Source organism: Sminthopsis crassicaudata, chromosome 6, assembly GCF_048593235.1.
Source record: "Sminthopsis crassicaudata isolate SCR6 chromosome 6, ASM4859323v1, whole genome shotgun sequence".
Lineage (NCBI taxonomy): Eukaryota > Metazoa > Chordata > Mammalia > Dasyuromorphia > Dasyuridae > Sminthopsis > Sminthopsis crassicaudata.
Window position 1 is genome coordinate 160,272,815 of NC_133622.1, and position 13,820 is coordinate 160,286,634.

Below are 13,820 nucleotides of genomic sequence, written 5' to 3' on the forward strand. Positions count from 1 at the left end.
TTTCTTATGCAGCAAGATAATTGTATAAATATGTTGACATACATTGGATTTAACATATATTTTAATATGTATAATATATATTGGATTGCTTGCCATTTAGGGGAGGGAGTGGGGGGAAGGAGGAGAAATTTTGAAACCTAAGACTTATGCAAGAGTCAATGTTGAAAAATTATCTGTGCGTATGCTTTGAAAATAAAAAGCTTTAATTAAAAAATAAAATAAAATAAAATAAAATAAAATGCTCATGGAACCCAGGTTAAAAATAACTGATACGGAGAATCAGTTGACTAAAGGCAATTTTTCAGATTCTAAATGGGGCAAGTCAATCAAGATTCTTTTAAGTATCATGTTTCAGACCAGTATTTCATTCAGTTTTCATATTCCTAGATCACTATCATAACATGGGTAGCAGCCAGTGTCATGAGGCCCTTTGAGATCTCAAAGAGTGGGGGTAGAGTAGGCTAGATAGATATGGCAATATTTTAGAAAGTTTGTTTGGAACATTGGATACATGGGACAATTTGGCTGGGAGACTGAGAGAAGCCACATTATTTTATAACTCCCTTACTGGTTTACAGAAAGTGGGACACCCACCAACCCCGCCCCCTCCATGATCCATTGGCACATTAACAAACCTTCCTTCAGATTTCACTGAAGTAGTTCCAAACTATATAGTAATTCTATATAGTTAAATGAAATAGGAGACCAATGCTTTCTTTACTGTTGAGGAGGGAAGAGTTTTAGGTGGGTGGGAGAGGAAATTGCTTCTGGAAATAATGTCTGTGAAAGAAGGGAGGATATTCTTCATTGAAAAAAATTCAAGGAAACTCCTCCATTCTCCCTATAAATAGGGTAAGAGGGATAGTAAGCTACTAAGAGGAAATTATCAAGGACATTAATTCTTGCCTCCTCTCTTAGGAGGAGGAGAAAAATAAAAGAAAAAAGAAAAAATAAACAAGACATCCTGTTCATAGGAAATAGCCTTGTTACTCAGACATAAAGTTTGCTTTTCTAAGGGACACAACAAGGTCATACACAGGCTTTACGGTGAGTAGAGTCAATGTTGCAAAATTCTTAGGCCTACTAAAGGAAAAAAAAGAAAAGCAAAAAAAATGAATGAAGGTAAAAAAAAAATTATTGCAGCAATTGAAGGGTTTTCTCTTTATCTAATAAAAGAAACAAAATGTCCATTACATGTAAATGTATTTTTCTTTAGTCAATGCACAAGGGAGAAGAAAGAAAAGATAAGAGTTCTTGGAATAACAGAAGAAGTAAAATGGAGGAAAGGATTGGACTTTTTCCTCTGTTCAATATAAAATCTTTTATTATTATTATTATTATAACTTTTTATTTATAAAACATATCCATGGGTAATTTTTCAACACTGACCCTTAAACCTTCTGTTCCAACTTTTCCCCTCCTTTCCCCCACCCCCTTCCCTAGATGGCAGGTAGTCCAATGCATGTTAAATCTGTTAAAGTATATGTTAAATTCAATATATGTATATATATTTATACAGTTATCTTGCTGCACCAGAAAAATCAGATTTAGAAAGAAAGTAAAAATAATCTGAGAAGGAAAAAAAAGAATGCAAGAAGATAATAACAGAAAGAGGAAATGGTATGTTGTGGTCCACACTCATTTCCCATAATTCCTTCACTGGGTGTAGATGGTTCTCTTCTGAGATATAAATATAATATCTGAATTATAAATATATATATAATCTGAATATATAAAATCTGAAAGAAATAAATGAGGGGGACCTGTAGTTTCTCCTCTTCATTGGAAAACAAAGGCTATTTGAATGTAAATGGGATACTATTGTGCTGTAGCAAAAGGAAAATTTCAGAGAAATCTAAGAAGATTTGTGAGAAGTGAACAGAAGAAGCTGGAGAATATTCTATATTGTAACAAAATTATCATGAAGATAAACAACTTTGGAAGACTAAAGAGCATCGATCAATACAACCATGTTTCCAGAGGACTCAGGATAAATCATGTTTTATACTTCCTGACTGAGAGGTGATACACTCAAATAAAGAATGACATACACATTTTTGGATATGGCCAAAATGAGGATTTGTTTTGCTTGATTATGTGTATTTGTTACATATAGTTTTGATTTTCTTTTTTCCCCAATGGTAAGGGAAAATTAAGTGAAAGTTAAAAAAAAAAGTAATAAAAATATTTTGAATCATTGAGCAGAATTTTTTCTCCTAAGTCACCTAGCATGCTAAAGATGTTCCTTCAGAGCAGACCTATGAATTGCAGATATATCCAGTTCCTTTGACTGGCTACTGGTTGCTACTTCAGGTCCATTCAACCCTAATTCAATTAAATTTTAATAATCTTCTCTTATTTGATCCTAAGAACCATCCTGGAAGTTAGGTTCTGGCATTAACCTCATTTTACAGTTTAGTAAAATATACTTTAGGTTACTTGCCCAGGGTTACACAGCCAGTAAATGTCTGAGTCTGCATTTGAACTTATGTTTCTGATTCCAGGCCCAGTATTCTATCTATAGTTCTTATCAGTTACCAGAACTATCTATAGTTTTACCAGTAAAAAACAGGATGTACCAGCTAAGCCAAAACTGAAAACCAGCTCTCCAGTCTCATTGCCAGTAATCTTAGACACAACATTCCCTTTCCTTTAAGTGTGTCTTCTCTTGTTTGTTACTTAAGTAACAAAAGCTATTTGCTCCTGGGTATTGCTACAAACTTTCAGCTTGGTTCAGTCTCAGACTACATAGTTCAATACCACTGTGTGCACAGCCACATGATAGGTCTTGCTCTGAAGTTATGGCAGCCCATATTCTGGGATGACCATGCTAGCTTCAGATTTTATTGAGATGTTAGGAAGTAAAACCCTCCATTTGTGTAATGGGCTTTATTTTATTCAAGTTCTCCTTAGTCTGTGTAAGAATTTCAGTAATTTCATATATTTTCAGAATTTAAAGGTAGCCTCTATTTGAGAGGTACAGATTCCCAGAATGCATGGTGATGGATATTTGGGGGGAAATTCCAGAGGCTGTGCATGTATATATAGGACTGTGATTGGTTCATGGAGATTTTTGGGGAGAAGAAAGAAAACAAAAGAGTGGCAAGAACTTTCAGAGGAATAGATTTGATCTCTAACTGGATGGAAAGAAACATGTTGGACAACTTGTTTCCTCTTCAGGGATTACCAAGAAGAATATGAGAATTATAGCTTGAAAAGAGTCTGCACCAGAGGGGCAGTGCCTTCTGGATATAAACTTCTTGTCTTTGTGGATCAGATTCCCTTCAACCATATGTGTAAGAGGTCATTCATTGGTTTTGTTAAAATAGCATAATTCTCTCCCCCTCCTGTCCCTCCCACCAGAGGCAAGTGGGATTAAGTGATTTACATAGAGTCATATAGCTAGCAAGTGTCTAAGGCTGAATTTGAACCCAATTTCTCCTGATTCCAAGGCTGGTGCTTTATCCACTGTACCATCTAGCTCTGTCTAGCAGTATAATTTTTATTTTAAAAAAATAATAAACAACAAATCACAGAAAATGTCTGAGGTGTCTAAGATTCTTTGGGAGTGACCAATTCAGAAATGAATCTCTTCTGTGTCAATGTTCATACTTTGTGGGAAGAGAGATAAATAGCTCTGCTGAGCTGCCACGTATCTATTGACTACCACAGTCTACCTTCCTCAGCCAATCCAAGACTTTCATCCATCCATTTCTCTCTCTCTCTCTCTTTTTTAGGGTTTTAGGATATTTTAGGGTTCCTCTAAAAACAATGAGGTTGTCAAGATATATTACCTTTTCAGGTATTTCAGGTCTTCAACTACCTTCTCCATTTGCCCAGACACTGGAAAGTGTCAGGTACACCCAAAATTAAGATGGAACATGCTAAAATTGGTTTATAAAATGATCCACCTACACAAATGTTCTGACTTCTTGCCTTCCTAAAACATAGGAATCCTATACTACCTACTATGTAAGTTTAAGATTGAGGACTACCTAGCAAGACAATCAAAAGCACTTTGTACCTGGGGCTTAGTATACCAGCTCACTTTAATCCCTTTTTTCAAATCAGAGATATCTATATCTACACACACACACACACACACACACACACACATATATATATACATATATATCTGTATATGTGTGCACTTGTACACATGCATGCACACATATACATACTCTCAGTATTTACTTTTTAAAGTAATATCCCAATTAGTGATGCTCAAGGGTTGCTGGATTTTGTGATTAGCCAGCACATTTCTAAGAGTGTTTCTGAAACCTTCCAACATAAAGGATCTGAATGTTTAGGAATTGGCAAATTGGATCCTATGGCTTGTTTCTCACCAAGCACTATGAGGATAGCCTTCCCAGACATCATCTTGTTGATCGGAGTTTTCCTCTTGGGCTCAGGTAGCAGGGTCACCTATCATCCCAACCAGTTATGTCCCCTTTAACTGGAGTAGGTCCTCTTAATGAGCATTATCACCTCAACTAATCTTTATGCTCTTATGGTAATACAATCACTTGAATCAAATCTCAGGATCTAATGCAGAGGCTGATCAGTCAGGCTTCTACTCACTGCACTTCTTTACCCTCCTGTAAACCCCTGTACTAGTATTTGGAAAAGGTTGGAATGGATCCAATCAATGGTGAGATTCCAGTGAATGTTAGTAGACATACCAGCACCACAGGGTTGATTTTCTTGTTGACATCCATAACTTCCTCAGGGAATCTCAAGTTTACCTAATGTATCCCAGTTATGCATAGCCTTTTTTTTTTTTTAATTGATTTCTACTCATAGCTTTTTTTTTTAGTCTCACAGACTTCCCTTTGCATTTCTTCTTCTCTTCTCTTAGCCATTTCTTCAATCAGCAGGGTGATTTCACCACCACCACCACCACCACCACTACTACTACTATATTACTACTGCTGCTGCTGCAGTATCTCAGGTCTCTGAGAATTGAACACAGTCTTTCCTCATTTCCCAAACTTCAGGAGTTCTCCCAAACATCAAATGCTGTGCATCTGGGAATCTAAACCTTCCAAAACAGGGGATATACTTTTTTTTTTTTTTGGAAAAACTAGAAGTTCATTGCAGACCTAAACTCACTTTTCTTCACAACAACCTGACAACAGAAGAAGAGGGAAATGTTTTTACTCTCATTTTAGAAATGTGACATGGTAACTAGATATACAATCATAAGATGAACAGCATCACAGTTGAAATGAGTTAAACTAGATTGTTCAGTATACTACTTTGGTCAACTTCATTGTCTTTCTCTAACTTCTAGGATTAAATACAAATGTCTCTACTAAAGTTCTTCACAACTGGCCCCTGTCGTCTAGCTATTATACATTATTCCCCTTCACTCACTCTTAGCTCTAGCCAAAAACCCTTCATACCCATGACATTATCTCTCATTCCTGTGCCTTCCCATTAATTATTCCATAAGCTCCCAATGTACTCCTCATTCTCCTCATGTCCATTTAGAATTTTCTAGCTGCTTTTAATTTCTCTTCAAATGCTAGTTCTATATGAGTCCTTTTTTAAAAATCTCCCAGTCTATTTATATCCCTCCCCCCACTCTGATTACCTTGTATTAACTTTGTATATATTTATAGGTTCTTAAATTTAGAGATGAAAGGGACCTTAGAAGTCATTAAATCTAAAAATCTCATTTTATAAATTCTAGAGTAAACTAAAGGTAGACAGAGGGAAGTGACTTGCTCAGGGTCACCCAATTAGTAAGTGTCTGAGGCCAGGTTTGAACTCAATGAAGATGAATATTCTTGTCTTCAGGCCCAACACACTCTATCCATTCTACCACCATATTTCATTTCTAATTGTTTTCCTTGAAAAAAATTAGTATTGTAGTAGATAAAGTACAAAACATAGAGTCAAAAAGACCTGGGTTGAAATTCCTGAATCTGATACTAGCTGTGTAATCCAGGGTAAATTCTACCCATAAAATGAAGACATTAGACTACATGACTTCATGTCCTTCATAGCTCTATGATCCTATACATATAAGTTCTTCAACAAAGGGACTATTTCATTTTGTTCCTTTTATCTCCAGCATCAAAGACAGTGTTTGGCACATAGTAAGTCCCTAATTAATGATTGTTGTTTGATTGATAGATTAGAATGTTTCCTACTTTGGCTTCTGGAAGAATCTGGAAGAAGGTGGTACAATGACTACCGTATCAAGACAACTAGGTGAATCCACCTTAAACCCCAGTTCCACAAAACATAAAATAATCTTTGTAAAGTACTTTGGAGACATTTTTCTTAAGTTAGTCACCTAGAATATTGGTAATCCAGTACAAAGGGCATCCAATAAGATTATTTATTTTCCTAGGAGTCAGTAGGGCTTTAGGAGTTGAGGAGGTTATATCTTGCTTTGTGGCCAGTTAGGTTAATTTAATACCCTTAAGTGTCACTTTAGGACTGATGCAATGAAATTTATCTGGTATCAGTATATGTGGAAAGTTTATGGGGTCAGAATGTTATAATTACCAACAACTAAGTGAAAGATTAAACAAGCAGAGCAAAATGGGGTGGGGGGGAGAAGAAGAGCAGAAGGGAGAAGAGAGATTTTTGCTCTATACATGTCAAAGAAGCACCCACATTGATAAAGAAGGGTTTATTGGATGGGATTACCAAAGTATGTGCAAATGTGTGCTCAACAGAGTGCGTGGGGAATTCACTTTCAGTGCTACTGTAATTATTTCTAAGAGTCACATCCCTAAAGGGATCTATTTAAGTATATTTTTGTTCTAACATCTTATCTGCCTCCTCCAAACTGTGCCATCCCTCAGACATGGGACACATATTAGAAACATGGAGGGAGGCGGGGAGGAAAGCAAGGCACGACAAGGGAGTGAAAATTTTTAGGATTTTCATCAAATTAGAATGATATTGATTCAGGCCATCAGTGTTCTAGAATACCTAATTTTAAAGTAGTCTCAGGGATTCTGGCAAAAATCAGAAAACTTCTTTAGAGATTAAAATTTGAGGCCGTCTTAGTTCTAGGGGCATTGCTTTGAAATTACTCAGGCAGAGAGCTTTGTCCAGGAGGTTTCAAGGACAAACTATGTGGACCACATCCAATTTCAGTCACACCCTTCTGGCCCAACCCCTCTTTTGTTCCCCAAGTTCAAATCTCTCCACCTCCTGGCACACCTTCCCAGATGCTTCACACCTGACCAATCAATATGAATACAACTCCCAGGCTGAAATGGGGAGCCGGAAGCTCCTGAGACAATGAATCCCAGGTACATTTTTTTTCTTTCAGAGTAGTCTCAGAAAAATCTCTCTGGAGAATTTCTCCCATTTCTCTTAACTCTGTCTCAGTTTCTTCATTTGTAAAATGAGCTGGAGAAGGCAAACCGCTCCAGTATCTTTGCCAAGAAGACCCCCAATGTGTCACAAAATCAGAAATGACCTGAAATAGCTGAACAACAAAGTGACTGGAGAATTAAATGCAAAAATAATCTAAGTCCTCAAGGAATTTACATTCTAGTGGGAGAGGCAGCATGTAAATAAAAAGCACATACAAAATATACAAAATATGTGGAAGGGAGAAGGCACTAATATTTGATCAAGCAGCAGGAAGGGTCTTTTGGAGTACATGAATCTTAGGATGAGGAAGCCAGAGAAACAGGTAGCAGAGTTAGAAAACATCTTCAAAAAACCCATGGGAGATCATGAGCTAATTAAGTGAAAGGGTTGAGAAAACATCTCAGAACAGAACCATGAGGGATACATATAATGAGTGGATCAAGGAAAGGTTAGAAAAATAGGAGTGCACAGTCTTATAACTTAATAGCATGTCAAAGGAGATCATCAGCAATATTCTGCCCCCTTCTCCCCCTTAAAGATTCATAGTCTTTCAGACCTTTAATGCCTCATGATATGACTCAGGGTTATTAGGGATTTCAATGGATACTGGTACTCATAGTATAGTTTTAATAGATGATTCTTTTGTGCAGATATTTTCCATATGCACTGATCTGTCTGGTACTGGCATGAAAAAGGTATACTCTTCCCCCTTCCCCTACTGGGGTTCTGTCAATGTTTCAGCATCAACACCTGGCATCTTTATCTGCATCAATTTCCCTAGTACTTGAAGAAAAAAATCCATAGGTTTCTCCTTCTTATCATGGTTCTATTGCTACATTAATTTATATTCTGGTAAAAAAGGTACAATAAATAAACAAGTTAATAAACAAATGCAAGTTCCAATAGCAACATTAGGGAGATAAGATATTCAAAAGTCTTAACAGTTCACACCCACTACATATGTAATGAGTAGGTATAAGTACAGATTAGTTCTCAGCTGACTAACTAGATGAGATGACGAGATGACCAGATGATATACTATTCAAGTGCAGAAGTTATCTGATCTTTACTTAAGATCAGGGAAGACTATATTATATGGATCTTAAGCACATATTTATTGCTGGAAGTCTTTGACAGTCATAGGATCACAAATGAGACTGGCAGTTTACAAGTGAACAAAGACATGCCTTCCATCATATTTTTAATAAAATCTGGAAAGGAAAGCAATATTGGCTCTTATCTGGAGTTAGGGGAAGAAGACCTTCTTAATGGAAGGATAACTATATGGAGAGATTATAGTGGGAAAAGTATTGGTTTAGGAATCAAGAGACTGGGGGATCTTGTCTCGCCTTTGCTGCTTGTAACTTCTTATGTGACTGTGGCCAAGCTATTGAGTCTTTGGACTCAAGTTTGAGAAAAACTGATGAGATGCTCATTCATTACTCTATAGAATCATAGAGAAGAATCTTACGGATAGGAAACTCTAAGATTCTTCTCTGTGATTCTGTAATGTCCAAACAATTTCCCAGAGGGAAGAGGCTGTTTCTGGCTTCTGAGACTTAAGGGGAAAAAATAGATAGTATCAAGCATCAGAGACATATTCTCTTAAGATAAAAATCTTGATTCCTTCCTTTTTCATCAGTTTCAAGTTAACAGAAAGTAACTTTCTAACCACTGGCATCCTGTATTTAGTCATTTAGGAACTGTTGAAGAATTCACATTCCATTAACAACTTTCTCCTAACCCCATCAAGACCACAATAGCTTTGTATAGTTCCTTAAACTAGGGAACTATCATGCAATTTACCTGTAGGAGTGATTCCCAGGATGGGGAAGTGGGTTGGAAGAAGAACAGAGCACGAGGGCAGTTACTTGCAACCCATTAATCAATTCTAATATCTACCAGTAACTGATAAAAATCCATCCACTTTGGATAATTCTACTTAAGCTATGTACATATTTCCTGAGCTAAAACCCATAGTTGAAGTATATTTATATGAATATGCTTCATATAAATATACTTACATAAAAAGTACATAAAATTTATAGGGAAAACCAGATTAGAATAAATCTAGAAATGCTCCAGGATTTTGAAAAAAAAATGCAGATATACTTTCTATATGTTCATAAATTGATATCTCTGCTACTTACTCCAAAAGGTGAATGAATCATAAAATAAAGAGTAAGATTCTATAGTCTGGAGAGAGGAGAAGTAGGTGCTTCTATGTATTTCAAAGTAAAATCTATTTATTAAAATTTCTTAGTTCTCTAAGAGGAAAAATAATCATTAAAATGGGCATGGCGGCAATGGGAATATTTGCTCTGGGGCAGATTCAAGCTAAGAAAAAAATTAAAAACAAAAACTACCTAGCTTTATGTTCAATGATGACTTCTCAAAGGAGTTGATAGGGTAAAAAGCCCTGAGCCAACCCAATTCAAAATTATCATATAAGTAAAATTCATGCTCCTCACTTATTCCTTTCTTCTTTGCTTTCTCACATATGCAGTGCCCAATGGTATCATTACTCATTTTATTTTCTTTTTTAAAATAAGAAAAGTATATGATAAATTAATTCATACTTTGATATTAAAGGCTCAGATGTTATGATTCCCAAAGTTCCCCCCCCCCCCAGGCAATTGGGGTTAGGTGACTTGCCCAGGGTCACACAGCCAGGAAGTATTAAGTGTCTGAGATTACATTTGAACTCAGGTCCTCCTGATTTCAGGGGAAGTGCTCCATCCACTGCACCACCTAGCTGTCCCCTCCCCCAAAGCTTTTGTAGTTATTTGATCCAATAGTTTGAATCATATTTTAGGAATTTTATCATTTGAGTAATTTGATATGAGAACTTCTCCCCTCCCCCCATCCCATTTGACTACTTTCCTTCTTGTTTAGGAGCATTAATTTTGTCTGTTCAGAAAATTTTCAGTTTCATGTACTCCAAGTTATGTAGTTTATCATTTGTATTCTTTCTTATGTTGACAAGATATCATTTACTCATAACTGTGATAGAAATAAGATGTTTCTCATCTTTTAAAAATAGTATAATCTTTAATGTTAGGTCATATATTGATTTTAGAATGTATTGTGGAGTATGATACAAGATGATGATAGTCTAAGCCTAATTTCTGCTAAATTACTTTCCTGTTTTCCCTGTAGTTTTTTTTTTTTTTTTTTTTAACCAAAGGAGTTCTTTGCCAAATAATTCATGTTTTTCAATTTGTTGAACATTGGATGTCCCATGGTTTCTGATTCCCCTTTTCTGTTCCACTGATCTCTCCCTCTATTTTTTACAGTCAATATCAGATGGTTTTGATGACTGCTTGAGTTTTTCCTCATTTCCCTTGATAGCCTGCCTTTTGTTTTTCCAAATATATTTTCTTATTATTTTATCAAGTCCTCTAAAGTATCCCTTTGATAATATATTGACATAGCTTTAGATTTTGCCATTTGAGTAAAGTTTATATTGTTGCTCAGTAGGTGCTTCTCTGTGCTCATATGACTTTTTATTTATGATAGAGGACTCATAAGATAGGCCTAGGTATTCACTCTGAGGTGTTTATTAAATGCCAGAGGCTAGCACGCCAAGTTCTGCCTTAGGAGAGGACAGGGTAGTTAGATATGATATTGATATTAAACGAACTTACACTAATCCCTCCTTCAAAGTGACTGGGTAGTCTATGTGGCAGTGAGGATTCTGGAAAGGTAGATGGGGTTTTTATGTCCTTCAGGACTTTGATTTCACCATGGCTTTGACACATAGTGAATGGGTGGAGATAGTTTTCTGTGTTTGGGTTGACCTCTGATGGCCAATGAAAGGGAAATCCCTATCATCTGCAAATCATTTGTGTATATTGCTTCAGGGTCCAAGTACATTTCTCACAATAACCTTTTGAGGAAGATACTATAAGGATTTTGATGGTCATTTTATAGATAAGGAAAAGGAATTTTTTTTTCTTTTTTTTTTTTATTATATATATATATATATATTATAATATTATCCCTTGTATTCATTTAGGAAAAGGAATTTTAGAAAAATTAAGTAATAAATAAGCCAAAGGTTACATACACAACCAGTAATTCTGTTCTTAGGCATCCAAGTCCATGTTTTTTCCATTAAAACATAGTTTTTCAGAATAAATATTTATAAGATTTATTCCAGACATATTCAAAACATGATAACTGACTTTTGGTTGACAGTGATATGAAGGTGACATGAAGTGAGACTCTCTTGTACAAAGCCCAGCAAACTTATGACAAACTCTGAAGGAACAATGATAAAGGGAATGGAAAAGAAAGAGCAGGAAACTCCTCTATCCATTAAAACAACTATAGAGGAAGGGAGAATTCTATGGAGCTTGCCAGAGAAACTAGAACAACTTCAGGAGAACAGAGAAGCCAAGAGAATTGGGTAGAGAAGAGCCAAACCAAGGGAGTCAGAGTGAGCGCTTACATACATGCCAATTGTCAGCCAATGATCCCAATGGGGACAAATCAGGGTTAGGGGTATGAGTGCTAGGGAGAATTTAGGAACCTGAAACCAGATGCCATTTGAGGCAATCAGAACCATTCAGGACCATCCACCATAGATCACTGTGTAGGAAGATAGGGAAAGGCAACATATTCCCTAAGTACTGGGAGCCAGAGTATTTATTTGTATTTATTCTCTTCATATTTATTTTGGGTATACTTACATATGTCTATATTGTCTCTCCTATATAAATATAAGCTTTTTGCAAATAGGGACTTTTTCATTACTCACATTTTTATTCCCAGCACCAAAATTGTGCCTGGAACATAGGTGATTAATAAATGCTTCTTGGATGGAAGTATCATTGGAATCCCTCAAAACTATGGTTAATTAAAAAAAACAAAACAAAACAAAATTTAAATAACATATTTCAAGTAATCATCAATTAATAATAACAAGCATTTATTGAGCTTTTACTATGTGGCAGGCACTGGGCTAAAACACAAAAAAAGACAAAAAAAGTTCCTAGCTTTAAAAAAAGTTCATATTCTAATAAGGAAGGTAATATGTAACTCAGTAGGCATATATAAGATACATACAGAAATGATGGAAGCTAACCTTGACGGGGAGAATTCTTATAGCCAGAAAGCCAGTAGAAGTCTCCTAGAGAAAGTGGCTTCGAGGTGACAAAGTGGATATAACACCAGATGGAGAGTCAAGCAGAACTGAAATCAAATCTGACTTCAAATACTCACTAGCTTTGTGACCCTGGGCAATCCACTTAATCCTATTTGCCTCAGTTTCCTCATCTATAAAATGAGGTGGAGAAGGAAATGGCAAGCCACCCTAGAATCTTAGTCAAGAAAACAATAAAAGGGGTTACAGAAAATTGGGCATAATTGAAACTATGGAACAACATTAAGGAGTCTCGAAGAATATTAGAAGTTCAAAGACACAAAGGAGCAGAAAGGCAGGGGAGACAACCAGTGATAGAGAGTTGAAAGAGGGAGGTTATGTATGAGTTTTAACAAAAGAAAACTGCCTAGATCTGTTAAAACAGAGGGCAAAGTTAAAATAGAAATAGAAAAATTAAAATAGAAATAAAAAAGAAAAAAAACTTCCTGAAAGAAACCTTAAACTCAAGTTTCCAGACCAAAAAAAAAAAAAATAAAAAAAAAATATGCAAACATCCAGAAAGAATTCAAGTGGAAAGAAACTACAGTCAGCATCACATAGGCCTATGCCACAACTATTATAAAGGAGAGAAAATCATGAAACATGGTATCAAAAAGAGTAAAAGATGAAGGCTTACAAGGAAAGATAACTGGACTTGCCAAGCTGATTAAAATTCTGTGGAGAAGGGAAATTGATCTTTAATAGAATAAAGGATTTTCAAGCATGTTTTTTAAAAGGACAAATAATGAATACAAATGTTGAAATGCAAACATCAGAATCAACAGAAACCTAGAAAAGTAAATATATTTGAACAAAAAGAAGGCTTTAAATGATTCTAATAGGGACAGAAGAGACAAGTGTCTTTTCAAAATCCTGATGTATTCAAAAGTCATAAAGAGAATAAATGGAGATAAACATAGGGCCTGGTTGTGTTTCATTCTGTTTTGTTTTAAGAGAGGAAAAAGAGAAGGAAGAGGAAATACAATAGGATAAAAATGAAGCACAGGAAAGAATTTATTACAGAGCATGTTGCAGAAATACTTTAAACATAAAATTCATCTGGAAAAACAAAAGGTCAATAATCTCAAAGAAAATAATGGAAAAAAGGGAGAATAAAAGGATGCAGTTCTGGATCATTAGATACACTACAAAGCAGTAATAATCAAAACTTTTTTGTTGTGGTTAAAAATGGAAAAACTGATTTTATTATATAGCAAAAAAAGATCTGATACATAAGTTTAAGAAGAAATCAAGGATGTTAACATAGGATTTTATAAGCCAAAGAACTCCAACTACCATTTTGACAGTTTGTTAGGGAAGTTGGAAAATG

At 35.5% G+C, this 13,820-nt stretch overlaps 1 protein-coding gene across 3 annotated transcripts in view; it reads right to left on the bottom strand.

Annotated features, from left to right (window-relative positions):
- SHROOM3 (shroom family member 3) overlaps positions 1-13,820 on the bottom strand; it is a 231,061-nt gene that overhangs the window by 124,145 nt on the left and 93,096 nt on the right. The window lies entirely within an intron of this gene.